Source organism: Mustela lutreola, chromosome 8 (genome assembly GCF_030435805.1).
Source record: "Mustela lutreola isolate mMusLut2 chromosome 8, mMusLut2.pri, whole genome shotgun sequence".
NCBI lineage: Eukaryota > Metazoa > Chordata > Mammalia > Carnivora > Mustelidae > Mustela > Mustela lutreola.
In genome coordinates this window covers 28,302,312-28,328,357 of record NC_081297.1, presented here as the reverse complement: position 1 = coordinate 28,328,357, position 26,046 = coordinate 28,302,312, and the positions used below count along the sequence as shown (strand labels likewise).

At 43.1% G+C, this 26,046-nt stretch overlaps 1 protein-coding gene across 3 annotated transcripts in view; it reads left to right on the top strand.

The window, feature by feature from the left end:
- Positions 1–26,046, top strand: part of CAMK1D (calcium/calmodulin dependent protein kinase ID) — a 435,921-nt gene that overhangs the window by 133,698 nt on the left and 276,177 nt on the right. The gene's annotated exons all lie outside the window — the stretch shown is intronic.

The window sequence follows — 26,046 nt, the reverse complement described above, 5'->3', positions numbered from 1 at the left end:
TCGATTACAGTATTTTTCAAGTCTAAAATTTCTATTCTGTACTTTTCAATATTTTTAATTTTCCCCTGAAAACTTATGTCTTTCCATTAATTTCAGCAGTATTCACACTTACTCCTAGAGCATAAATATAAAAAGTGATTTTTAAAGTTTTTGTCTGCTAATTCCAATATCTGGACCATCTTGGGGTTAGAATCTCTTGATTGTATTTTTCCCTTTTTTGGCATGATGAATAATTTTAGATTGTATCCTGGATATTTTGAATACTATGTTGTGAGATTCTGGGTCCTAATTAAAATCTGATGAAGAACAATGATTTTATTGTTGTTTGTTTTTCTTCTACTCCTTCTTCTTTTCTTCTTCGTCCTCCTCCTCCTCCTCTTCTCCTTTTCCTCCACCTCCTCCTCCTCCTTTTTCTCCTTCTCCTCCTCCTCCTTCCTCTTCTTCTTCTTCTTCTTCTTCTCCTCCTCCTCCTCCTTTCCTCTTCATTCTTCTTCTCTGAGACAGAGAGGGCACCAATGAGATTAGGTTCAGATGACAAGTCTGTCTCACTTTTCATGGTAACGATGTCCATTCAGTTTTCAAAGCCTTTGTTATGTTGTTTGTATGTGTTGTTCTGGATTAGTTTGAGATTTGTGTGGTTCTTTTTGTCATAATTTATTTCTCAAAGCCATTGCTTCTTTGGGTCTGTTTCACACATGCATACTTCATGAGTAGTCTGGAACTTGTTTTGATTCATACAGTTTTTTCAAGATTTCTTTTTCCAACTCTCCCCTCTCTGGGATTTTCTTCACATTCTCCTTCGGGGTCCCTTTTCCCAGTTCTTTTTGTCATAAAAGTGGATATGCCTCAGAGTTTTATCCTCACACCACAAACTCTCATGCAGCTCTATGGACTGAAGATGTCCAGAAGGAAAGCTGTGAGAGGACAAAGAGAACAAAACTAACCAGCATCTCTTTCTACTCTTTAGACCACAGGATTCTCCTTTTCCAGTCCCTTTGGCCAGAGAGATGGGTTATTTCTTGGGGTCTTAGGTGTTTGTGTTACTCAGGGCTGACCTTACATCAAGGCAGAGAGAAGAGAAAAAATACCAGCGATATCCTATCACATTCTTTGGTTTTCAGGAGCTGTTTTTCCTAGTTCTCTGGGTAGAAAGATTTTTCTTGGTGTTCTTTTCATGTCCTCCCACTACACAGCTCCTTGATTTGACCCATCTTTGGATCAAAGCCAAGAATTAAAAGAGGAAAATTTAATTCAGGAAATTTACCAATGTATATTTCTTTTTTTTTTTTTTAAAGATTTATTTATTTATTTGACAGAGAGAGATTACAAGTAGGCAGAGAGGCAGGCAGAGAGAGAGAGGAGGAAGCAGGCTCCCTGCTGAGCAGAGAGCCCGATGCGGGACTCGATCCCAGGACCCTGAGATCATGACCTGAGCTGAAGGCAGCGGCTTAACCCACTGAGCCACCCAGGCGCCCCCCAATGTATATTTCTTCATGTTTCTACTTCCCTCTCAATCTGCCTGGTACTGTTTTCTTCTCAGAGTGTCAGGAAGTTGGTTTTTGTATTCTGTACAGACACTTCACTTGTAATCAGTGGGAGACATGGGCTTTCATTGGCTTACTCCAGTCCTGCAAGTGTTACATCCTCCTTTTTAAAAATAAACAGTAGCACGTTATTTGGTATACCATTTAACATACTGTTTAGCCCTTGTTTCTTTTTCTTTTACCTTTTGGAGATTTTAATAATGCTTTTAATAGTGACAATAAAACCAGTTATTGAACACATTATGTTCTAGGCACCATAAGCACTATACATATATTAACTCATTAAATCATTCAAGCAACCCTATTAGATAGATAGTATTATTCCCATTTTATAGTTATAAGAGAAATTAAGAAACTTGTCCAAGGTCATGTAACTAGTCAGCAGAGGAGCTACTTAGGTTGTCTGGTTCAAAAGTCCATACATATAATGGAAATTATATAATTATGACAGTGATAGTAGTATCCAATATGTACTTATCACATACCAGCCCATGCCAGCTAGAAAACTGCTATAGATATAAACATACAAATCATCTTCAGCATGAAGTGTTTCTGTTAGTCCAGTATAGTGTATCATTCCCAAGTAGCAAGTATATTCGTTCTGCATATAGGAAATTTGAGAAAATTCAGGTGACTTGAGGGAAAGGTGGCAGTAGGATTCTGTAGTACAGATAAGAGGTCTTTTCAATGACTATTGCTGCCCCTATAATCCCCATATCTTTTGTATGAGGAATTGGATGCTCAGAGATCATAGGTAACTTGCCCAGGCATGGTGACACACTTGGGTCAAGGGTCATTCACACTTCTTTACTGAAGACTTCCTACCTATGAGTGTTCACCATATACTAATCATACATGTAATTACTGTGTAATGCTTTGTCCCTGTTGGAATACTTTTTCTGAGTGAAGGTATAGGGGGCAGGGGGAGGGGCCGGGTACTAGTAGTAATTATACGGGACTGTCCTGGGCAAACTGAGACAAAGGATCACCTTAGCTATGTGCCTTTGTTTCCTGATTGCATAATTTATGTTTGCCATAGTTTGTTTGGGTTAGGTGATATAAAATGTTCTAGAGGGCCAGTGTTCATGAGTATTTATTTTAATGGATCTGCTGTTCTGTTTTCCAGGTTTGTTAGAGATGAACCACCACACAGAGCTAGATATTCCTTAATGTGGTGGACAGAGGTCACTTATAAATTTTGCTCATTGTTGCTGAGCAAAAAAGGACATCTTTTTAGCAAATGCAATTTTAAAATTTGAGTGCTGTACAAAGACACGAAGAAAACCCTTAACCCAATATATATTTTGTAGATATTCCTTTAGGGCTGAGTACTCATGAGCCTTTCGGGATGAGTATGATTAAATATGGACAAGAAAAGATATTTTTTCCTCTCTGTTACACTGAGATGTAGGAAGTTCTATTGTCATGGGCTTCATGGATGTAGGGCTTGGGAAATGAGAATGACTTGAACATGAAGTTTCTCTTATACACTTAAGAAAAAGATATCTAGCCAACTGGTCATTATTTGTCAAGCTGGGTAATGTACCTTAATATGCATAAGCACATAATGCTGATCACAACTCCAAGGAAGGGAATGATCTCCCTACTTTGTACGGGGTAGGCAATAGTTGTCATGTGCGTTCTCCCAAGGACTATTTCTGTGTATTACTTTTATGGACCCCTTCTATCTTTCTGGGTTGCCTTTCCAAGCTTCCTTCCTTCTCTTCCATTGTTAGTCTGGAGGTCAATGTGACCAGGTAAGACCAGGATAAGACAACTGGAGCACAGGCTTTTAAGGACGCTAAATGTGAGGCTTCCCCTGTTTCAAATAAAATGGGTGGGAGTTACATGAAGTTTACATCAACATCAGCATTCTTGCTTTGGACATTGGTAGTGAGGCCATCACAATCTGATGATGACCCACTGGTACTTGTTTTGGTTTTGTTTTTCAAAAGTATGTAGTATACATTAGGGACCCTGTCACGCACAAAGCAAGGCTTTATCCAGAAACTTGCCCAGGGTGCATGTGCATTCATTCTCCTTTCTGTCTTGTGCTGAAATGAGATAATGGTTGCCTGGGACACATGGAAATTACCCACATCAGAAGGTTCCTCGTGCCCTGGCCCTTCCTCATCTGTATGCATCACATTTGCTTAAACATATTGTCTGCGGGCAAAGTCCAATTATTTGGAACCAAGTTACTAATGATAAACATAATGACTACAGTGTCTATCATTGTGCCCTGCCATGGAGTGAGGTGGTGGAAGGAAGGGGGGAGCTACAGGGAATTGTCAGAATTGAAAAAACAAAACAAAACATGTCTTGCACAGAATAGCATGGTGGGGGGCACTTGTTCAAGATTCATCTTCTAGGCTGAAGTGATAAATTAGAGAATGCAGAGTAATTATAAATGCGACTCAAAATTGCTGTCACCTGACATTGCATTCCCTTTCTCTGTTTCCTAGCAATAATATCCTTGTAATGTTCTGTCTGAGTCCATCACAAACTGAGAAATGACTTTTGCTGTTTTTCTCATGGGTGGTTGATGCAGCAAATAACTGTTAAATGATGAATTTGGGTACTGTTACAGAGGCCAGGGGATTGATAATCAAGACAATGGAGATTTTCTGTCTCTGGTTACAAAGATTTATGATCTAGGAATCTGAGAACTCAGTTCAGTTCCAACAGGGACCTAATCCAGCTCTTCCCAATAAAGGCTATTCCAAACACCACCCAGTGGAGAGCTTTGGCCAGGCTAGCTGACCACTTGTAATTGACCATGCTCTCCCTGGGAAGGTTATTGAGCAATTAAATCACTCCTAGGATGGAAAAAAAAAATCTTTATGTTTTCTAGGCATAATTGGGTTTCCTTTTCTTAATTTGATTGGAGACCTTGCCCTTTCTCTTCTTTGTATTTATAGGCTTTTAAAAAAATACATGTTGTGTCTGTTCATTCATTCATTGTACGGCCACAGATTGATCACTTGGTCCAAAGCATTATGTTTAATTCTTCTCATTTTATTTTCATGACTGGTCTTTCTGAATGCATCACTGTTCTGAACCATCTCCCTCTTGCATAGCTCGTCTGGTTGTGAGATCATCTGAATGGAAGGAAGTGTCTCAGGTGACACTCCACATGCCATCTCCTGGCCATCATTCCATAATGGCATACGTGCACTACATCCTCATAGACTGAGTAGTCATGAGTTTATCTTTTTAAAGCCTGATTTTCATGCCATAAACTTCCAATTGTGTTTAGTGTATGACCACCATGCTCTTTTTTGGGCTCTGTTTTCTAGATATTGTTTTCCATGCTTCCTTAATCTACTTTGTCATCATTTTTTTTTAAAAATTATTTATTTATTTTTGAAAGAGAGAGTGAGAGAGAAAGCATGAGCAGGGGGAGAGGCAGAGGAAGAAGCAGGCTCCCCACCAAGTGGCAAGCCCAATGTGGGACTAGATCCCAGGACCCCAGAATCAACTTGAGCCTAGGGCAGACGCTCAATCAACTGAGCCACCCACACGCCCCAACGTTGTCATTATTTTAATGGTTCTGAATCATCGCTGTGATCCACCTTTCCTGCCACTAACTCTTCAGTGTGACATAAAACCTCCACTCCCAACTGGGTGGTTCTTATGGCCATCTTGCTATGAAGGAAGTAAATTTGGCTAAGAGTAATGGAGTTTGTATTAACATGGCACAAACAGGTCATGTGTTTGTTATTTTAGGTAAAAGAATTTAAGAACTAGAGAATCCAGGGCTGATATGGTGGTTCTACAAAGACATGAGGAGCCTAGGTTCTTTCTGTTTTTCCATTCCATAACCACAAGCAAGGAACTTTTATCCTCACAGTCACGGGCTGACCACCGGAGAGTCAGCCATCACATCCTTATTCTAGAAGAAAAGAAAGAGCAAGGGACAAATCAGTTCTGCTTTGAAAGAGTTTCTATGAAAGCCTCATAGGGTGACCTGGGTTTCAATCTTATTGGCCGCCTCTAGCTGAACGGGCAGTTCAGAAATATAACTTTGCAGTCTGGCATATGAGAGTAAGTTTAGCTGTTGTAACAAATAAACCTCTAAATATAGTGGCTTCCCATGATAGGTCTTCATTTTTCTCTCATTGGAAAAAAATAAAGTTGCCTCCCTCCTGGGGACTGGGTCTCTCAGTCTTCTCTAGGACCTGAGTCCTTCCATTGAGTGGACATGTGGTGAACAAAAATGGAGAGTTTTATGTGAGAGATGTTTCTGGGATAGCCTGGAAGGGCCCGTATCACCCACTCATTCTCCGTTGGCCAGAGATCAGTCCCATGACTGCACATTCCTGAAAGGCTGATACCTAGTTCTGTGTCTGTAATAAGAGGGAAATGGGTTCAGGGAACAGCTGGCTGCTGGGCAGAGTGCTGCACCAGTAGTGCCAGGACTCTGTTAATGGGAAAGACATTCAGACACACTGTGTTGTGTGAAATGAGGGACAGTCTCAGTTTCAGCTTCCACTCATTTTTCCCATGGGTACTCTTTCTGTTCCGGTTGCCCCAGGTCAGGCCTCATCACTTCTGGGTCTTTGTGGTGATACCAGCCCTCGCCATGTTCTCCATTCTCCAACTTCTTGCCAGATTTAGCTCTTGATTCTACAGTGATTTGTTTCTCTCTGTTCAGTGTTTCCTGGGTTTTGGTTTTTGTTCTCTAACCATGTGAAAGCAGATTCATTATTCTCTTTTTCCATCATTGGTCATGGTTAACTGTGCCCTAGTAAGTGATGTGTCCTCATAAGAATGGCCAAGAAGTCCTTGATGAAGTCATTTCAAAGAAATAATGAGGCCAGGAGTTAAGTAGTTCAAGTTGACACTGTCGGCCCAACATCCAGAAGCCATTTGAAGGGCCACCTGGTTTCTGTGGTTGCATGCTAACAGTGTCCATCATGTGATCTGAATCTGGACAGGTCCCCCTCTCTTTCCTAGGTTGAAGTTTACTCTAGAAAGTTCCTACTCCTGTAAGGTTACTCACACGTCCCTGCTTTGCAAAGGTTCAGTGTTTGGTTTTGTCCAGGCAAGTTTTGATCTTTTCTCTGAGTTCTTATAATGTTTTGTGATTACTTTTGTTTTAGGCTCTCTTGCCTCATCAAAATAATTAATATTTCCTGATCACACTAAGGAATGAGTATATAATCTTTCCATTTAATCCTTAGAACAGCCCCAGGACACATGTGATCTCACTTACCCAAACTGTGTTTTCCTTGAGTTAAAATTTTTTTTTTAAATCATAAAATTGTCACATTTACTGAGAAGTACAGAACAACAAATGAACAGATACTATGTTACCACCACCCAGACTGAACAAATATCGATTAACCATTTGCTGTATTTGCTTCAGATTTTCCCCACAAAAACGTTACAGTTATAGGATCCAATTACGGATACACACCCCATTCTCTTCCCGCCCAGAGTCAACCTGGACCTGAAGGTGCTGGTGCTTTCTCATTATGTGGCTTCAGACTTTTAAGACATACGTCTATACCCTGTGTGCTAGAAGTTTAGTGCCTGAGGATCATCAGTATATATCATGTGTATTTTATAGAGGGACCTAAGTGGAATCAATCCTGTAGGTATCTCTTAGTAACTTGCTTTTGATTACTTGTTACTATGTTTTGGAGATTTATCCCTGTCGATTCATGTGGGTCTCATCATTTAATTTAACTGCTAGAGTATTCCATTGAATGATTCTAGGATAGCTTACTTTTCTCATTGGGGATAGTTCCATCCCTCTAGAGTAATTGGGGTGTTACATCCCTTTAGGTAAATACATGTACCTCTAACTCTTCTCGTTAGACCTAATATTCCATGGCGTGAATACATTCTTCCACTGTTACTGGCCATTCACAGTGTTTTCCATTTCTTACAGTGCTGCTAAAAGCATTTTTACACATACATCGTATTATGTATGTGTATGTATTATACATCATGTGTTTATTTCTATAGATTAGATTTCCTCAGATGCCGGCAAATAGGTATGGCCAGATTAGTTTCCAAAAAGTTATGGCAATTTCAGGCAGCAACTTTCCCACATAAATTGACCATTTTTTCCCCAACCCGATGGGAAGGAAGGTGTCCTGTTGAGGTTTTATTTAGCATTTCCTGGACTGCTAGTAAGGCTGGGCATCATATGCTCACTGGACGTCCTGTGAACTGTGTGATTGTATCTTCGCCCACATTGAATTGAGGGACCGGAGCATCCCTGCTGGGCATGATTTCTGTGAGCAGCACCCCCTGTAGGGGCATGTGTGTGTATGTGTGTGTGTGCACATGAGCATGTGTGTGTGTGTCAGCCTCAGTGGAAAGCAAGCCCTTGTTGTCACTGGGATATTAACTCTGTGTCCTCTGGGTTGCAGTTACTCTTCTACTCCCACCCCAACCTGTTACTTGTTATACTTTGCTTACAGTACCTTTTACTATGCCCCAATCTCTCATTTGAAAGTCTTGACTCTTTCCTCTTTTCCAACATAATTTTTGGGCTTGGTGTCCTTAGGACATTTGCGTCTTTAACTTGTCGCATTAACTTAGGTGTACCTTTTGATTCTTGCCTCCTAAAATGTTCCCAGCATTTTTAATCGTAGCTTTTACTTGGAAATTTCAGCAATGTCTTTAGAGAACCTAGGTTTCCTAGGTATGTCATTACAGCATGGCGAAGGCATCCAAACTCATTTACTAAATATCGTTTGCCTGAGTGCTATAGCAAATGCTCCGCCAAGGAACAAGGATGGGACATGTGTTCTCATCTCTTCCATTTAAAAATTTCCACTTTGATCTCTTCTGTTCTCGTACTGTGAAGCCCACTGGGAGAGAGAAAGAGGGTGGCCAGGTGGTGTCTGTGTACCCTCGGTAGGGAGACCTGGGCTGGTACTTTTGTCTAAAAACCAAATAAAGAAATAAGGCCATTGTAACTGTCCGTGATACTCACCCTCAGGAAAGGTGCCAGGACTGGAGCAGATGATCTCTTCAGTTCTTGCCGTTTGCGAGGGTTGAGACAGAGTAATTTTTTTTTCCCCCTTACTGAAGAAGGCAGGCAGCAGTGAGAACGGGGTTCATTTTGCTGCTGCTGCTGCTGCTGCTGCTGCTGGTGAGGTAGAGATCTGATTTAATGGGGAAAACAATCTGTGTCTCCATTGTCTATTTTTAAGAGTACTTCTCAGAAGCATTAGAGTGTGTGGCATATGAAAAAAAGAAGTTAAATCATTTTAGTGTTATATTGGGGTGTGTGTGTGTGGCGGGGGGTTCGATAAATTTCCACAGCCTCCTTTTGCTGAGAGGTTGGCGAAATGACTTTTGCCATTATGAGGATGAAGCTCCCGTTCCAGGAAGGGCCTGCGGAGGGTGCAGACCAGTTGCTAGGCGTCTAGCAGATTCGTGATTAGATGTAGAATAGAATTATTATTCTCCATGCAGTCAGCGCAGAGCGGAAGATGCTCGCAGATGAGTGTGGGAGGCGAAGGCTCTGGGGTCCGAGCCCCTGCTCGCCGTGGGTGGGAGAGTCCACCCCATGCTCCTGGGCCGCTCTCACCAGCAGCAGAAGGCGGTGCATCATCTCCATCTCGCAGGTGGCAGAACGGAGGAAAAAAGAGAATGGGTTTAAGCAGCTTTCCTGAGATCACTCAGGTCTGAACGGAGGGCCTTCTCAGGCTTCTCAAGGAACTTTCACTAAGTCGGTATCATCTCTCCTTTCCAGGGGACATGAGAATAGGAGTTCCTTTAGTTAAAAGGATGGCATTGGTAAGCCAGTGCTCGGCCCGAGTCTTGGTGTTTTTCTAGAGCTCTCCCTGGGAACAAAAATGTGTCCCACCACTGATGGTTGGACATCTTTCAGAAAAAATACTCCAAACCCCAGCAAACCCTTGTAGCCCATGGGCGTGACTGCTGTTCCTGGATCTTGTGATCTCGCCCACTCCCTCCGTCACTCAGCTGCGCTCAGCCTGGCCGCCCGCTCTTCCTCCACCAGATGGGGCCCCTCATGTGCGGTTCCCCATCCTGGAAGTCATCTAGATGGGCCCGCGATCCCTTCCTTGTGCTGTCCTGTTCTCAGCACAGAGCCTTGCCCTGGCCATCCGGTCCATGGAATGCACACTCTTTTTCTGCTTTATCTTTGTTTCTACCTGGCACATATATGTTTACAGTCTGCCTCCCCCTCCATGGTGTGGGAGCTTCCTAGGGAGGACATGTGTTCCATCCACCTCCCTCTCCTCAGGACCTGCCATCTCAGAGTGTACTCTCCTCCCTGCCAGCTTACAGACCTGTCACCTGCACCCCAAGGCAGCTGCAGGGTCAGCGGACCTTGCCACTATGCCTCACCACCTGTAGGAACCTGTGCAAGGGGACTGTGCCACGTACAGTGGTTGGCACCAGCTTGTCATTCAGGTTTCTATGAGAGGGGCGTCTGTTTTCCAGGACCCAGAGCTAAGTAATGGTTAAACTACAGATCGTTGCCACTGTCGTTAAGGCTTATAGTCAAACAGGTCCTCATGTGGCTCCCAGGAAACACGTGGGCTTTGGGGAGAGATGGCCCTGTGTAGGTCCTTAATCCAGAGTAGTGGCTCAAGCTTCTCAATGGGCCAATGTGGGGAGATGCCTCTGGGCAAGCAAGCCTTTTGGAACCCCTCAAATCACCTGTCCTGTAAATCCTGTAAAATCTCAAAGGGAATCCTATAAATCTCAAAGCAACCTGACCCTCACCAAGTACAGGGTCAAGAAAGGAGAGCCAGCGAATTTCGAATGGATGCCTTCTGCCTGGTGTGGGGAAAGAGACAGGGGTACTGCTGTGCCCGAATGTTTCTCTGGCCTAACGGAAGAGGCCAAGTTGCCTGTGCATGGGGCTGGTGGCCTCTGCAAGGATCAGAGCATTCAGGGCACCATTCTCATCACTTGAGACTAGCTAGGGCCAGTAGAGGTAGAGGAAGCAGCCCATGCTTTCTTTTCCATCATCTCTGTGCTATGTATGTCGTAACTTCTGTGGCCAAGTCATGAGAAAAGCCCAGAGGACAACATCCCCAGGTGTCTGGCCTCCATTTTGTGTGCAGTGTAATCTCAGGGAATGATCTTTTGTTTTTGTGTGTGGCCGCTAGGCAGTTTTATTCTTATTTTCATCCAGAAAGAGTGAGGGTCATAATTAGCACCTCACAACATATTGGTTGGTGGTGTCTGTTGTGCGGGATTGAATGTTGAATAAAGCTTTGCACCAAGTCACTAATGCCTATGGATGAATGAACTTTTCTTTCAGCTGGGACAGTGTTAATGGGATCATGTTTTAGGAAATGGGAGAACTTGTCAATTGTGCCTAAAGATTAAGTCCGCTCTATTAATCAGGAGATGAATAATAAGATGTGTGGCAGTTTAGAAAGAGGAGTTAGCAGCTGGGGAAATATAAGGGTCAATCTTGAGTCTACTGAGTTTTTGTATTTTTGAAAAGAATAAAAACTATTATGTAGCATTTTAAGATAGAAAGGCAAGAAGGAGGGGGCCTCATTTTAAAAACTGTGAGGAGTGGATTAGGAACTTGAACAGAAAGTTCAAGCCAAAAATTCTTCCACCCTCCTTTAATGGAGAGTATGTGTACCTGGAAGTCAGAGGCAAAAGAACCTTCTCTCAGTCTTTGGGATTGAAATGGGCAAACACTGTCAGAAACTTAGGAAGAAACCAAAGTTACTAATCAGAGGGTTCTCTGGTTAAGAAAACTGCAGTGATTTTACCCATCAAAGTCCAGATTGCTGTTGACATAGTGTGGGCGAGATTTTGGGCATTCTTTTTGGGGGCAAAATATAGCAACCCCCTACCCTATTCACTTTCATTACTTTTGCTGAATTATGAAATTAACTATACCTGAAGAAGTGGTATGGTTTAAGAATGAAAAAGCATGATTCTCACAATAAGCTACAGTTAGAACATCAGTTTATTATCTCAGTAAAATCTTTAACCTCTTTGAACTTACATTTTCTCAGGTGTAAAATAAGTATAATGTTATCATGCAGGGTTTTTGGTAGAATTAGAAAATTATTGGTATATAGTTTTCAAAATAGGCTTCTCATAAGGCTTTATTTTTTATTTATTTTTTTTTAAGATTTTATTTATTTATTTGACAGAGAGAGATCACAAGTAGGCAGAGAGGCAGGCAGAGAGAGAGAGAGGAGGAAGCAGGCTCCCTGCTGAGCAGAGAGCCCGATGCGGGACTCGATCCCAGGACCCTGAGATCATGACCTGAGCCGAAGGCAGCGGCCTAACCCACTGAGCCACCCAGGCGCCCCCTCATAAGGCTTTAGTAAGCAGTATGTTGATCGTGGTAGTGGTCATGGTGATGATGATAATGGTGATGGTGATGTTGATGTTGATGGTGGTGATGATGGTGATGATAACGGTGATGATGGTGGTGGTGATGGTGGTTATATGGGGATGATAATGGCGATGATGATCGTTTTCATGGTGGTGGTGATGGGGGGGATGGTGGTGGTGATGGTGGTGGTGATGGTGGTGTGGTGGTGGTGCTGGTGATGATGCGGATGATGATGGTGGTGGTGGTGGTGATGATGGGGATGATAATGGTGATGATGGTGGTTGTGGTTTTGATGGTGGGTGTTGATGAGGATGATGGTGATGGTGGTGGTGGTAGTAGTGGTGAGTATTTAGATTAGGGAAGCTTCATTCTTTGCACAATAACCTATCTTCCTGGCAAAGGGGATTGTTCCCCATAGTGCAACTCTGTACATATAAGGAGAGGACAGAATAACTTCCATCTTAACTAAATTCTGTCTACAGCCTTGTTTATGGAACTGTCCAAAGTACGGTTCGGTATTGAAAAGATGTGTGGGGCAATTCATTGGTTAGTGTAAAGAGATTCAGCCAATTACAGAGTAATCACTAAAGTAAAAAGAAAGAGAATTTTCAAGTTAAAAATCTAGAAAGCATGTTTTATATTACTCAGTAGCAGAAGTAGAGACAGTGTTTGCTGAAAATGAATTTCGTACACAGTGAAGACATATCACTTTGTCAGAGAGGACACTTAACTGTTTCTGTTCAAATAATGTAGATGAATGCAGTGGCCTGTGACAGGTTTGATCACATTGAGAATAGCATACCAGCTCTGTTCATTCCTTCATTTGTTCCAGACCTCATGCCTTGTCACTGCCTGCTGTGCTGGGTGACACTCTCCCATCTGATCATTGTCCCTGATGTGTCTCAAGCTACTTTTCCAGGGGCAGCATTCCACTGACCGCTCACACCTGGGTTTGAGTCCTGGTATCTCTAGGCACTGGCTTTGAGATTTGGGCAAGTTCTTTAACATTGATGAGGTCAGTTTCCTCATCTGTAAAATAAGGATAAATACTGATAATACAGTTATGGATTTGTATTAGTTTCCTATTGCTGTTATAACAAATTGCCATAGAGTTGGTGGACTAAGACTACACAAATTTATCTTACAGTTCAAGGCAGAAGTCCAGAAGTGTGCCTTACAGGCTAAAATGTTGGCAGGACTGTGTACCTTCTGTGGGGGTTTAGGGGGAACCTGTTCTTAGCCTTTTTAAGCTTCTAGAAATTGTCAGCATTCCTTAACTCACATCTTCCTTCTGCAATAGCATCACTCCGACCACTGCTTCCAGCATCCTATCTCCTCTGATTCTGATCTCTCTCCCTCCCTCTTATAAGGACTCTTATGATTACATTGGGCCACCTGGGTTATCCAGTATCATAGCCCCATTTTAAGACCCTTAATCTAATCACAGCTGCAGAGTCCTTTTTGCTATGTAAGCCAACATTCATAGATCTCAGGGATTAAGACATGGATATCTTAAGGGGGCCATTATTCCGTCTGAGTGCTGTGAACATCAGTGATATATTTTATGTTTTACACATGTACACATATAGTTTGTTCTTAGTGATATGCTTTGCACACACACACACACACAAATTGCTCACTTCCCACAATCCTCTGATGTGTTTATGATCTGCCCTATTGAGGGCACTGGCTCTGGATTATGTTCTCCTTTTGGCAACGCACCTTTTTTTACTTCCTTCTTCCCTGATGTTTTTGCCTGTTGAAACATACTCATCCTTCAGGGCCTGTGTCAAGTTCCCCCTTCCCCACGAATGAGTTCCCTGATGTTATATATGAATGATCTCTATGAAGAAAAGTTCCTTGACCACCCTCCCCCCTTTTCTAAAAACACTTTTATTGGTGAAGGTGTTTAGGCTAATTGTGAACCACGTCTACAAGGCTGACTCATACCAGCGAATACCAGCCCTATTTAGATATCCAGATATCCCAAAGGTAAACTTCACCATGTAATGGAGACATCTCCTCAGTAGGGTATAGCTAGTTGGACCGAGGAAGAGGATTTAATTAGTTGGATAGTCATTTTGCATAGATGATTTATTGATAGCTCTCATTGTCCTTTTCTAAAATTTTCTCTACTTCATTAAATAAGTTTTTTTTTTTCGTTAAATAAGTTTTAATGGAAAAATAGTGCATGTACATAGTAAAGTGGATAAAAAGGAATTCTCCTCATTCTTAGGCCTCTTCCTAGAGGCAACGTTGTAATTTGCTTCTTGTCTCTTTCCAGAGATTGTGTGTGTGGGTGCAAATGAGAACATAATGGGCACTTTGCTCTACTCCTTCATTTTTTTCCCTTAGCAGTATATCTCGGGGATAATTCTACATCCACATCCATAAATCTATTTAATTACTTTAAATGGCTGCATAATACTTCATTGTATTTTTAGATTGTAATTTACTTAGCCAGTCCCCTGTTATAGATATTTCGAATATTTCCAACGATTTGCTATTTCAAACTTTTGAATCGTTTTTAAGATTTTATTTATTTATTTTAAAGATTTTATTTATTTATTTGACAGACAGAGATCACAAGTAGGCAGAGAGGCAGAGAGGGAGGGGGAAGAAGGTTCCCTGCTGAGCAGAGAGCCTGATGCGGGCCTTGAATCCCAGGACCCTGAGATCATGACCTGAGCTGAAGGCAGAGGCTTAACCCACTGAGCCACCCAGGCACCCCAAGATTTTATTTATTTAGTTATTTATTTTTAAAAACTTTATTTGTTTATTTGACAGAGAGAGACATACACAGGGAGAGAGGGAGCACAAGCTGGGGGGTGCGGTGGGGGGGGGTTGGAGAGGGAGAAGCAGGCTTCCTGCAGAGTGGGAAGCACGATGCAGGGTTCTATCCCAGAATAGTGGGATTATGACCTGAGCTGAAGCCGACACTTAATGACTGAGCCACCCACGCACCCCTGATTTATTTTTAAGTAATCTCTGCACCCAGTGTGAGGCTGGAACTGTCACGCCCTTGGGACCAAGAGTAGCTCATTCCACCCAACTGAGCCAGCCAGGGGCCCCTCAATCTTTTGATTTTAACAGATTATTGATAGGCCTCCTATTTTTTTTTTTAATGTAGATATAGCCAAATGTCCTTTTAATGTAGTAATTGTTATTATTATTAGTTTTTGGAGTTCAGTGTGGGGCTTGAACTCATGACATGACATCAAGACCTGAACTAAGATCAAGAGTCAGATCTTAACCAAGGGAGCCACCCAGGTGCCCACAATGTAGTAATTATTAAACCAATAAGGACTCTTTTTAATGCAGGATCTTGAAGAACTAATTAAAAACAATATTGGTATGTGAGTTTGGCTGGCATAGAACTTGAAGACTTTTCCATCAAGGTACCTATTGATCCACCTGCCCTTAACCAGAATTAAAATAAAAATAAAAGAGTGCTTAAAAATCAGAGCTTTCCGGGGGGTCCCAAGGAGTAGGGATGGCCATGTGAGAGTGGGCCAGCTGGGATTATCTGAAAATAGCCACCCCAGCTTTGCTGTTACTAAGGTGTTGCCCACCATTTGATGATGATGTCCTCCGTCCTCTGAAGAGGAATAGGTATTTGGCATTAGGAGGACATTGGATCATTGTAGCGGTCACAGGCTTAGTTCCGATCTCCTTACTGTAACGGTTGGGAGTGAGAGAGAGGGCCACTCTGAAGAGCCACTTCTGTAGGGAGAATCTTTGTCAAACGGGAGATCTGTGTAGACCGCAAGCAGATGTACCACCTGACAGGTCTGCACAGTTGACAAAGAAAGATGGCACATATCCTGGGAGTTCCCGTTTCATCCAAGTCCCTACCTTGTTGAAGAACAAGAATTCCTGTCCCCTCAAAGGCCCTTCTAGCTGGACTAAGAATCAGATGAACATGAGACAGAGTAATAAGAGAGAACAAATTTTTTATCCCTGCAAAAATCAAATGTAATAGGTGTACATACAGAGAAGCCACATAGACATGAGAATTCCAAAGGCAGGCAAAATGAAATGGGTAAGTAATTCTGAACTAAGGAGAAGGGTAGGGGCCTGGGACCTCAGAGGAAAAGGATGCATTTCCCAGTGTGATAAGAGGAGCAGCGGTTTGCCCTGCCGTATACATGGGTCACTCAGCTCAAATTTACCTCGGTTACTAATCTTCACTCCGGGAAAGACCCTCAGTTTAGATTCTTGTGTGGTTAAGGGAGGGACAGAAGTTTTTCTTGAGCCTGCAGGGTGTCAAGGGCCTTCAGCTCAAAATAATCCGTGTGTCAGAGTGGCACATTTTGGGCGGGGTTGGGGAGGCTCTGTCCCCAACCCGTATATCCAAGTGAAATATACCCTTGCAACAACACATCTGTGGCTCCCATGGACACTTTATGTGCCTTTCAGTGTTGCTAGCTTTTTAGCTGTGGCTCTAGGAGACTTTGTAATCCCAGAAGAACTGAGTCGTTTGTCCTGTCCCTACCTCCCGGAACCAGGCTTCCATGAATGCTCCCTGTTGTTGAGCTAAGGGGAAAATGACTGACATAGTCATGCTCCATGTCAGCCTTTCACACGTGACTGAGAAAGGGCAGAGATAAAGTATGAGGCCCCGTCAGAGAATCGAAGGGGGAAAAGGTGTGCCGTGCAACAAGGCTGGGGCCTTCAAATATGGTAGGGTGCATTCACATGGAATTTATTTGTCTTCTGCATTTGGATCAGTGAAGCAATTAACAGTAAAGATTTCGTGCCACAGGAAAACCTCAAGAAACCAGAGATGTCACACGCAGTGACTGTGCTGGCATTTTGACACCTTCTCCTGTGACAGGCGTTGTCATAACCCTAACTGTTCCGGTGGTTTCAGACACAGGGATGTATTCAGAATGAGAATTGATCCGGGCAAAAATCAGGCTAATGGTATGAATATTTAAGAACGTTTCGTCATGGTTCTTGAAGCTATTAGGAAAACTTGCTAGTCATTGTGGGATTTACCAAGTTGAAGAAGAAAATGGGATTTTGGAGTGACAAAGAAGAGCTATTTTCAGGAGAAGCCTCCCTATTTGTCTGCATAACTTACTAACGTTAAAGATAGGTCTCTAATTTGAGCTGGTTGGTGAGGCATGGGTCCAAATTAATAAGGGCCTGACTTATGGATTATTTTTTTAAGAAATGGAATTTTGATACTTTTAGCTCAGGCATTAACATAAACTAACATATGGCTTTCAGTGTAATTGCCAAGTGGAGCTTTTAGAAGACACACTTTAATGAATAGACGTTCTGTCTAAATGGGATACCAATTTTCATGTGTGCATATTTATTCTTGAAGTATGTGAAGGCAAAACTTCTCCTTTTGCTGCCCCCCCCCCCCCCTTTTTTTCTTTTTTCACATTGTTTTTCTGCCGGGGCATGGCTTTCTTAAGGTCAGTGGGCTGAATTAGCACTACAAAATGTTATTAGTGGCATGTGAGTTAGTGTAGATAGTAGACTAAAGAGTACTATACTCTTTGTATACTCAGACCAGAAAGAGTAATGCCACTTCTGAAATGGTCTAATTTCTGCCTGGAGAGTTGCTTATACTGTCTGACTCCGCTACTGTTTTTATCTCTTCGGATCCTCTGGGGTCACTAAGATTATTGTTAAACTTAGCAGACAGGTTTCCTTATTTTAAGACTTGATTCTGGTCTGGAACAATAGGTCTGAAAGGCACCTATTTCTTAGACGCTCTAGAGCCAAGGATCGCCAACTTCATTTTTCACTGTACAGTGTTTTTTCCCCCATTTTTTCTCCCTTCAGCCCTTAATATTGTCCTGGCCTGACACTGGAGAAAAGAGTATGCTTAGTGGAAAAGAACATTTTAATTTATGGCCCGAGGCCTGGGGGTAACGTCTGTCTGCCCAGTCGCCCAGCACAGTAATGGTCATAGGCCAGAGATGATGGTGTTCACACAGTTAATAACACAATCAATCTGATTTGTATGTGGAATGACTAAAGAGAACGAGAAGGCAATGATCCAGTAATAGCTGACTCTGAGCTAATAGGGCAGATCATTTCAGCACCATCTGATTATTTCTTGGTCTAATTTGGGATGGATATAATTTTGCCGAGCGATTGGTTTCATGGACTATCGTGAATCAAAGAGACAGCTCTAGAATTCCTGATTCTTGCTCAAAATCAGAGGCATCCATCTCTTTCAGGTGTCACCGGTTCAATTAGATGTACACTGGTGGAGCATCTAAAATGTGCAAGTCACTCTAGGTTGTTGGAGGCTAAGTGTGTTTGTCCATCTTGTGATTAAATTACTATTGTCTGAGAAAAGAATTTATTTTGAAATTATATGCACTTAAAGCAGCCAGCACATGCATTACCCTTTTTAAATACTCTCATATTTGTTCTTAACAATTTCAGGTTAAAGATCATTAGAAACTGGGAAAGCAGAATTCTTAGATCCTTAGTTTTGATTTTTATGGTAATAATTGGTAGTGAGTAGGTGTTTAGTAAGCATAGCTCTGGGCGTGGCTTACTGCTGACTTCTTGTCCCCCTTATCCATGGGGGCCCCCCAGTGGAAGCCTGAAATCACAGATAATACTGAATGCTCCATATCCTATCTTTTTCCCTATACATACTTGCCTGTGATAAAGTTTGATTTATAAATTAGGCACAGTCAGGGATTGGTCAACGGTAACGGTAAAATAGACCAATTATAACAATATACTGTAATGAACGTTATAAGAGTATAGTCTCTCTCAAAATATCTTCTTGTGCTGTACTCATCCTTGTGTTGGAGCGAGATGATAAAATGCCTACAAGATACGATGAAGTGGGCGAATGATGTAGGCATTGTGACAAAACGTGAGGCTATGTATCATCAGAAGGAGAATCTTCTGCTTCTAGGTCTTGGTTGATTGTGGGAAGTGAACCTCGGGAGAAGGGGGTCAACTGTGTATAGAAGCAGATCTGGAGGTAAGGTGCTCTGAATGGCTCTAGGAAATTTTTTTTTTTTTTTTTTTTTTTAACAGTAGGCAGGTAAATTGCTATCTCTAGTTCACAAAACCATTAAACACTGTATTTTCAGTAAACTCAGGAATGTAAGGAATTCCCAGAGCCCTGCCCCCTTAATTTCATTGCCCTTCCATTGGTCAGTTGGAGTTGGAATCATTTCCCTCAGGCAGGACTGGATATGTCCCCTCTCCCCTCGGTGGCCTGGGGTGAATTGGGGGCACTTTCTAGCAAGTATAGTCTAGGGCATGGAAGATCCACCATTAAAGTGTTGGGATTGCCTTCTCACAGCTGACTAGATAAAGCAAGAAGAAACGGCCTTTTTCAGAGCCATCAGTAATAATGTTAAAGCAGAAGCCCTTGTTTAAAAATCTTTAGCCAATATAGAAAATGTGACATTTCCCCGAATCTTAGAAATTCAGCTAGCAAAACATTGTTTATTTCCTCCTGAGTGCTTGGCTTACAATCAGAGTAAGCTGCCTCCAGGTGATGAGATTTGATTTGCTTTGAAATGTGGAAGAGAAAGGGGAAGGATTCAACTTTGGTAATTTGTACAGCTTATCTCCAGAAGCTGAAAATATGTAGCATTTCGAGAATAACTTTTTGTTTGACCTTTGAGTAATTTGTCACAGAGATTTAATTTAGATGGAAAATTGGTGTGGTTTTTTTTTAATGGAATGTTAGTGTTCTTTAAAAATCAAATAAATATGTTGTTATAACTCAAGGAAATGCAATCTTTAAAATGCTGGTATTTTTATTTCTCCCATGAACATGTTTTTCCAAAGTCCTTTAAACCATTTAAAAACCTGCCCTCTCCTCTTTCTTACCAAATTTGACTTATTTAACCAGGATGAGGGTTTACGGGGAGAAATGTCATATCCCAATGTCACAAACTTAATAATTTTACCAGTCAGGACAAACCGTGATCTCAGGATTCTTCAGCTGGAGAATATTACTTAAGTGTCCAGGCACACAAATGTGTGGTTTAAAATATATCCAGGAAGACTCCAAGAATTTTTATGCTTTAAGAGAAACCTTTGAGGTTCCTTCTGCCTACACTAGCATAGAAATGTGGAGGAACACTTCGTGAAGGAGGAAAGGGACCATATCATTTTCTTCAACTTGGACTGGGAGGTCATTTATTTTGTGGATCTACGGCACTGGGGAGATGTAGAAAGTAGAGAGTAGAGCCTCCAGTGATGGTGATCCTCAGAATTGCCTCGGGCGCCAGGATTGTTAGGTATGGAGACACAGAAAGAGATCGACTTAGGATGCCAGCTGTCACCTAGGCAAGCACTTAAAGAACCACAATGGCAGGTATCAGTATAAGCCAAGCACACGAGGTGGGAAGGCAGTTGAGAAAGCCTCCAAAGAGAGGGAAATATACCAGTGGGAGGCCTTTAAAATATAGATGGAATTTTGCCAAGCAGAAAGAGAAAGGAATGGCGTTGACTGAAGTGGAAAGGTGGGCAGGACTTGAAGCAAGGCCAGGGGTATGAAAAGGTGTGGGCGTGTTTGGGAAACAGCCAGCTGACTGATGTGGTCGGGTGGCGGGGGTGTGTTTGTGTTGGGGAAGTTGGCTGTAGAGTGGATGAGTCCGCACAGCTGGGGTCGGGTCGAGGAGAGCTTTGAGAGCCATAGATCTCTTGCGAAGGAGTTTCAGCTTTATCTCGTAGAGCTGAAACCTCGGGGTCTTAGGTAGGGCAACAACATAACTAGATCTTCGCTGTAGAAAAGTAATGCCAGGATCAGATAGAAGGAAGCAAGTGGGAGGCAGGCTTGCTGGGGGCAGAGGGCCAGGATGGAGTCCTGGAAACAGTCCAGAGTGAAAAACCAGAATCTGAGCCAGTGCATTGGTGGAGGGATGGAACAGACGGGAATCTGAGCGTCTTAACTGAGACGAGCACACTTGGTGATGGAGGTGAGATGAGGAAGAGTGAAGTAGACGGGTGTCTAGCTGGGTTACGGAATTGGTAGAAAGGAGAAAGAGCAGAGGAGGAAGTTTTGGGATACAGATGCTGTTTTTTGCTTTGTTTATGGTGCTCTTCGGAGGCTAGGTGGGAGGTTGAGCCAGAAGGCCCTTGCAAGCAGCTGGAAGGATGAGATTGCCCATGGACGAGATGAAAATTTAGATGAAGATAAGGGGGACCTCAGGAGACGGGGTGGAAACTGGAAACCACTGATTTTTCAAGCGGCAAGTGTGGAGTCCTATGAAGGGAGAGCTGAGGTTGCAGCCTGGGGGAGCACTGAGGTTTGATGAGGGGAAGGGAGCAGGTGGAGGTGGAGACACAATGGACAGGAGGTAGAAAGCGAGAACTGTGCTGTAGATCCAAGAAGATCCAAGTGGGTTTTAGAAAGGAGGCCACACAAGAAACCAGTCAGATGAGCAGCAAGAAGCAGCCATTGGATCGAGCCCTAACCCTCCCCGGGGGCCCAGACCACCTGGTTCCAGGCAAGTGGTGGCGGTTGGGAGTGGGGGAGTTCAAGCGCAGAGAGAAGGGGCCCCGGGTGCAGGCAGAAGCAAACTGCCCTTTCAAGATGCAGGTGCGCTCAGTCTGGCTGGAAGTCTCTACCGTTCCGTTTTAGATGTGCAGCTCATACAGGGCAACCTCCTTTGACCTCTGTAGTTTTAAGATTGTAACTCTCTGTCCCCGCTTGTGTTCCTAGGAATTTATTTCATTGGATTGTCTGAAATCTTGACTGACTCTCAGATCATTGGTCTTGCCATCCTCCTTCCTGCTACCGGCCACCTCCCAGCTTGCCTCCCCCCTCCCCCTTCCCCTTCCCTGCCCCACCCTGCCCCGCCCCACCCCAGACCAGACACTCACATCACTCTATTGTGTAATTACATTAAAAGTGCCCAAACTCTTCATTCATGTGTTTCTGCTTCTGATGTTTTTAATTAGCTGCCCTGCAACGGGGGAAGTGTCTTCAAGTGATTTCTATTTATTGCAGGAACAATAACAATTTATGCTAATCTTATATCGCCTGAGAAGGCCAGAGAGCTTTGTCTTTGGAAAGCTTGAAGAAGGTAAATGCACATTGTTTGGCTAAATGAAGAGGCGAGGAGGTGGATTTGCATGGTGGGAGGGTTGGCAGCTCACCCAAAGGAGGGTGACCCTCTAGACTGTCACCACTGCCCCCTCCGTGCCCCTAACCCCCTTGCTGCCGCACCCCCCCCCCCCCGCCCCTGCTTGAGAGCCAGGCTCCCTGACAGCAGCGTGGTGTATCAGCCCAGGATAGTGTATGGAAAAGGACCATGCAGGGGTTAGGAAACCTAAATTTCCTTTTCTGAACCTTATGGCCTATGTGACTGAACCCCAGCTTCTCTGTCTGCAAAATGGAGGCAACAGTCTTACCCTGTACACTTTTTGGGATTATGGCAAGAATTGGATTAGTTGATGAGTGCCAAAGCGGTTTCTGAATGCCAAGTGCTACACGGCTTCTGTGGTTACTCATTTCTTTCTCCTTTAGGAAGGTAGTGAGAGAAAAGGTTTATGGAATTTTTTCAGCGTGTCCATCCCAAGGTAATGCCATTGAGTGGAACCAGGCAGATTTTTAGTTTTTTTCCTAGAGTAAAACATACATAATATAAAATATATTCCTTTGACCATTGTAAGCATGTAGTTTAGTGGCATTAAGTCAATTCACACCGTTGTGTAACCATCACCACCATCCACCTCCAGATGTCATTTCTCTTCCCAAATGGAAATTCTGTCCCCATTAAACACTGACTTGCCAAAAATGAACTATTGGGATTTTATCAAGATCAAAAGCTTTTGCACAGCAAAGGAAACAGTTAACAAAGCCAAAAGACAACTGACAGAATGGGAGAATATATTTGCAAAGGACATCTCAGATAAAGGGCTAGTGTCCAAAATCTATAAAGAACTTAGTAAACTCAACACCCAAAGAACAAATAATCCAATCAAGAAATGGGCAGAGGACATGAACAGACATTTCTGCAAAGAAGACATTCAGATGGCCAACAGACACATGAAAAAGTGCTCCATATCACTCGGCATCAGGGAAATACAAATCAAAACCACAATGAGATATCACCTCACACCGGTCAGAATGGCTAAAATTAACAAGTCAGGAAATAACAGATGCTGGCAAGGATGCGGAGAAAGGGGAACCCTCCTACACTGTTGGTGGGAATGCAAGCTGGTGCAACCACTCTGGAAAACAGCATGGAGGTTCCTCAAAATGTTGAAAATAGAACTACCCTATGACCCAGCAATTGCACTACTGGGTATTTACCCTAAAGATACAAATGTAGTGATCCAAAGGGGCATGTGCACCCGAACACTTATAACAGCAATGTCCACAATAGCCAAACTATGGAAAGAACCTAGATGTCCATCAACAGATGAATGGATAAAGAAGATGTGGTACATATACACAATGGAATACTATGCAGCCATCAAAAGAAATGAAATCTTGCCATTTGCGACGACGTGGAACTAGAGGAGATTATGCTTATCGAAATAAGTCAAGCAGAGAAAGACAACTATCATATGATCTCCCTAATATGAGGAAGTGGAGATACAACATGGGGGGTTAAGGGGGTAGGAGAAGAATAAATGAAACAAGATGGGATTTGGAGGGAGACAAACCATAAGTGACTCTTAATCTCACAAAACAAACTGAGGGTTGCTGGGGGGAGGGGAGTTGGAAGAAGGGGGGTGGTGTTATGGACATTGGGGAGGGTATGAGCTATGGTGAGTGCTGTGAAGTGTGTAAACCTGGCGATTCACATACCTGTAACTCGGGGGTTAAAAATATATTATATGTTTATAAAAAATTAAAAAAAAAACAAAAAAACACCATAACTTTCAAGTCCCCATACCTTCAATAAGGTACAAGAAATAAAGCCATATAACACTTCAGTTGGAAAGTACATGCTGCACACAGGGATCATAGTGATAAAGGATAGGTCTTTTAAAAAGATTACTTATTTAGTAAAATGAATGAAAATCCATTTAAAGATAAAAAAAACAAAAACAAAAACAAAAACAAAAAACCACTGACTTCCCATTCTCTGCTTCCCCAAACCTGGCAACCACCATTCCTCTTTCTAGGTGTGCATTTGACAGCTCTGGGTACTTGTGTAAGCGGAATTGTATGGTACTTGTCCTTTCAATTCTGGCCTCTTCCCTTTGGTCTGACATTTTCAGGGTTCATCCACATTGTGGCAGGTGCCAGAATTCCATCTCTTATATGGCTGAGTAGTCATAGTCCATTCTATATACAGACCACATTTTGTTTATCCGTTCATCCGTTGATGCATATAGTGGGTCATTCCCACCTTTCGGCTGTTGTGAATAATGTGGCTATGAACATGGGTACACGAATATCTGTTTGAGGCCCTGCTCTCTGTTCTTCTGGTAGCATGCCCAGACCTGGGATCGCAGACTGAATTTCAACCTGAGAGAATGGGACTGTAGCCTTGGCTTTGTGACTCTACTGGGGAACTGTCGATGGAGACTCCTGGAGTCATGGCGGGCATCCTTGGCCATCGGGGGCCTGTCTTGTGTCCTTTCATAGGTAACTTGTGGTTAAGCCCCAGCTGCTTAGCACACGAAGCCCCTTACGTATTGAAGTCCCACTGTCCTGCCCTCACCCAGGGCTGCAGATACGTCCATCCCTCCTGAAGTCAGGGACAAAGACAGAGAGCCCTCAATCCAGGAGCGGCAGCAGCCCACCAGCACTGGCTCCCATGGAGACCCCTCCTTCTCCTGTCCTGGGTCCAGGAGTCAGTTCATACACAGAAACTCACTTCCCACTTTGTTTTCCGGGAAGGGAAGAGTTGGTTTCCTTTGGTGAAGTCTGTTGGCAGTGAATGTCTGACTCCACTCATCCCTCTGAGAAATCTGTTGTGGGTTTTTCATATTTATGTTTCATTCTGGTTGGTTCTAGAAGGTTTCTGTCTCTCTGAGGCACATGGTACCGTAAGGGAGAATTCTACTCAACTAGTGATTTTGGATTTGGGCAGATCTTTGTTCTCTTATTCTCCATTTGGTTCTTTGGTGGAAAGCCGATCTTCTGCCCCTCAGGTTTATATAATTAGATAGAGACATGAAGGTAGCTGACCCTCTCGAGTTTATGTTCCAGAAGGAATGCTGGCTGAAGACTCACAGTTAATTGCACTAAGTAAAGTGAATTCCTCTCACTGGAAGGGATTTTAAAATACATACATGTTTGTATTTTCTTTGGTCTGTGGTGGAGGCATACCCTTGTCAGATGGGTAAGGAGAGGAAGAGAAAAGTACATTTTCCTTGCCTGAGCATCTCTTTGATGTTGGCTGAAGAACAGAGACCCTGAGGCTAGGGGATTGGGATGACCTTGGTCCTTCTAGTGGTTTCTTTTGATACATGATGTTTTGTCTCTAATTATAACTGTGTAGAAGCCATGTATGAGTTGCTCCTTGAAGTCTAGAGATAGGAAGTGACTTAGTGGATCACGGTTTTTTCCTTGCTCCGTGTGTACAGAGCCCAAGTTACTGGGGCCTGGAGTGGGCAAAGCCTACTTCTGTTTTAGGCCTCAGGGAAGTTCTGCCCTCCAGGCCAAGTGTGGGACCCAGGCCCTGCCTACTGGCAGGTGGAAGAGGTGACGGGTTGGGGACACAGGTTGGGCTCTGAGGCTCACTGACCACAGGGGTCTTCTGCAGAGAAATGAACCCTCTGACCCCAAATGTCCAGGTTGTATTTCCAGTGTGTTATTCTGCCTTTGCAGAGTTCTCCTCACAGTTTCCGGCAGAAAAGTCTGCCCCACTCAGGGCATCCTGTATGCCTTTGTTTCAGAAAACAACTTAGTGAGAACTTTCGGGTCCCAACCAATTACTTGACCCCATGTCGTTACCATGTGATACACCAACTCATACTTCAGTTACATCTTTACCTGTTGGCGAGAATTAATTGATGTTTGTGACAGGCTCTGAAATTTTCTTGGAATAACTCACCACTGTGAGCTATCTAGAAATTTGAGCATTACTTTCTTGCTTACTTGGGGGTGGGGGTACTGGCCCTGGAGATGGACATGAATTTTCTCTGCAGGAACCAATCTGGGAGCATTCAAGTTTGCTCTGAGGTGACTGCCACCATGTTGTTCTGCAGGGGCTGGGAGCTGCTCCGACCCAGGCAGACATCCCCGTGCATGAGGGCGCTTTGCGTGTGTGCACT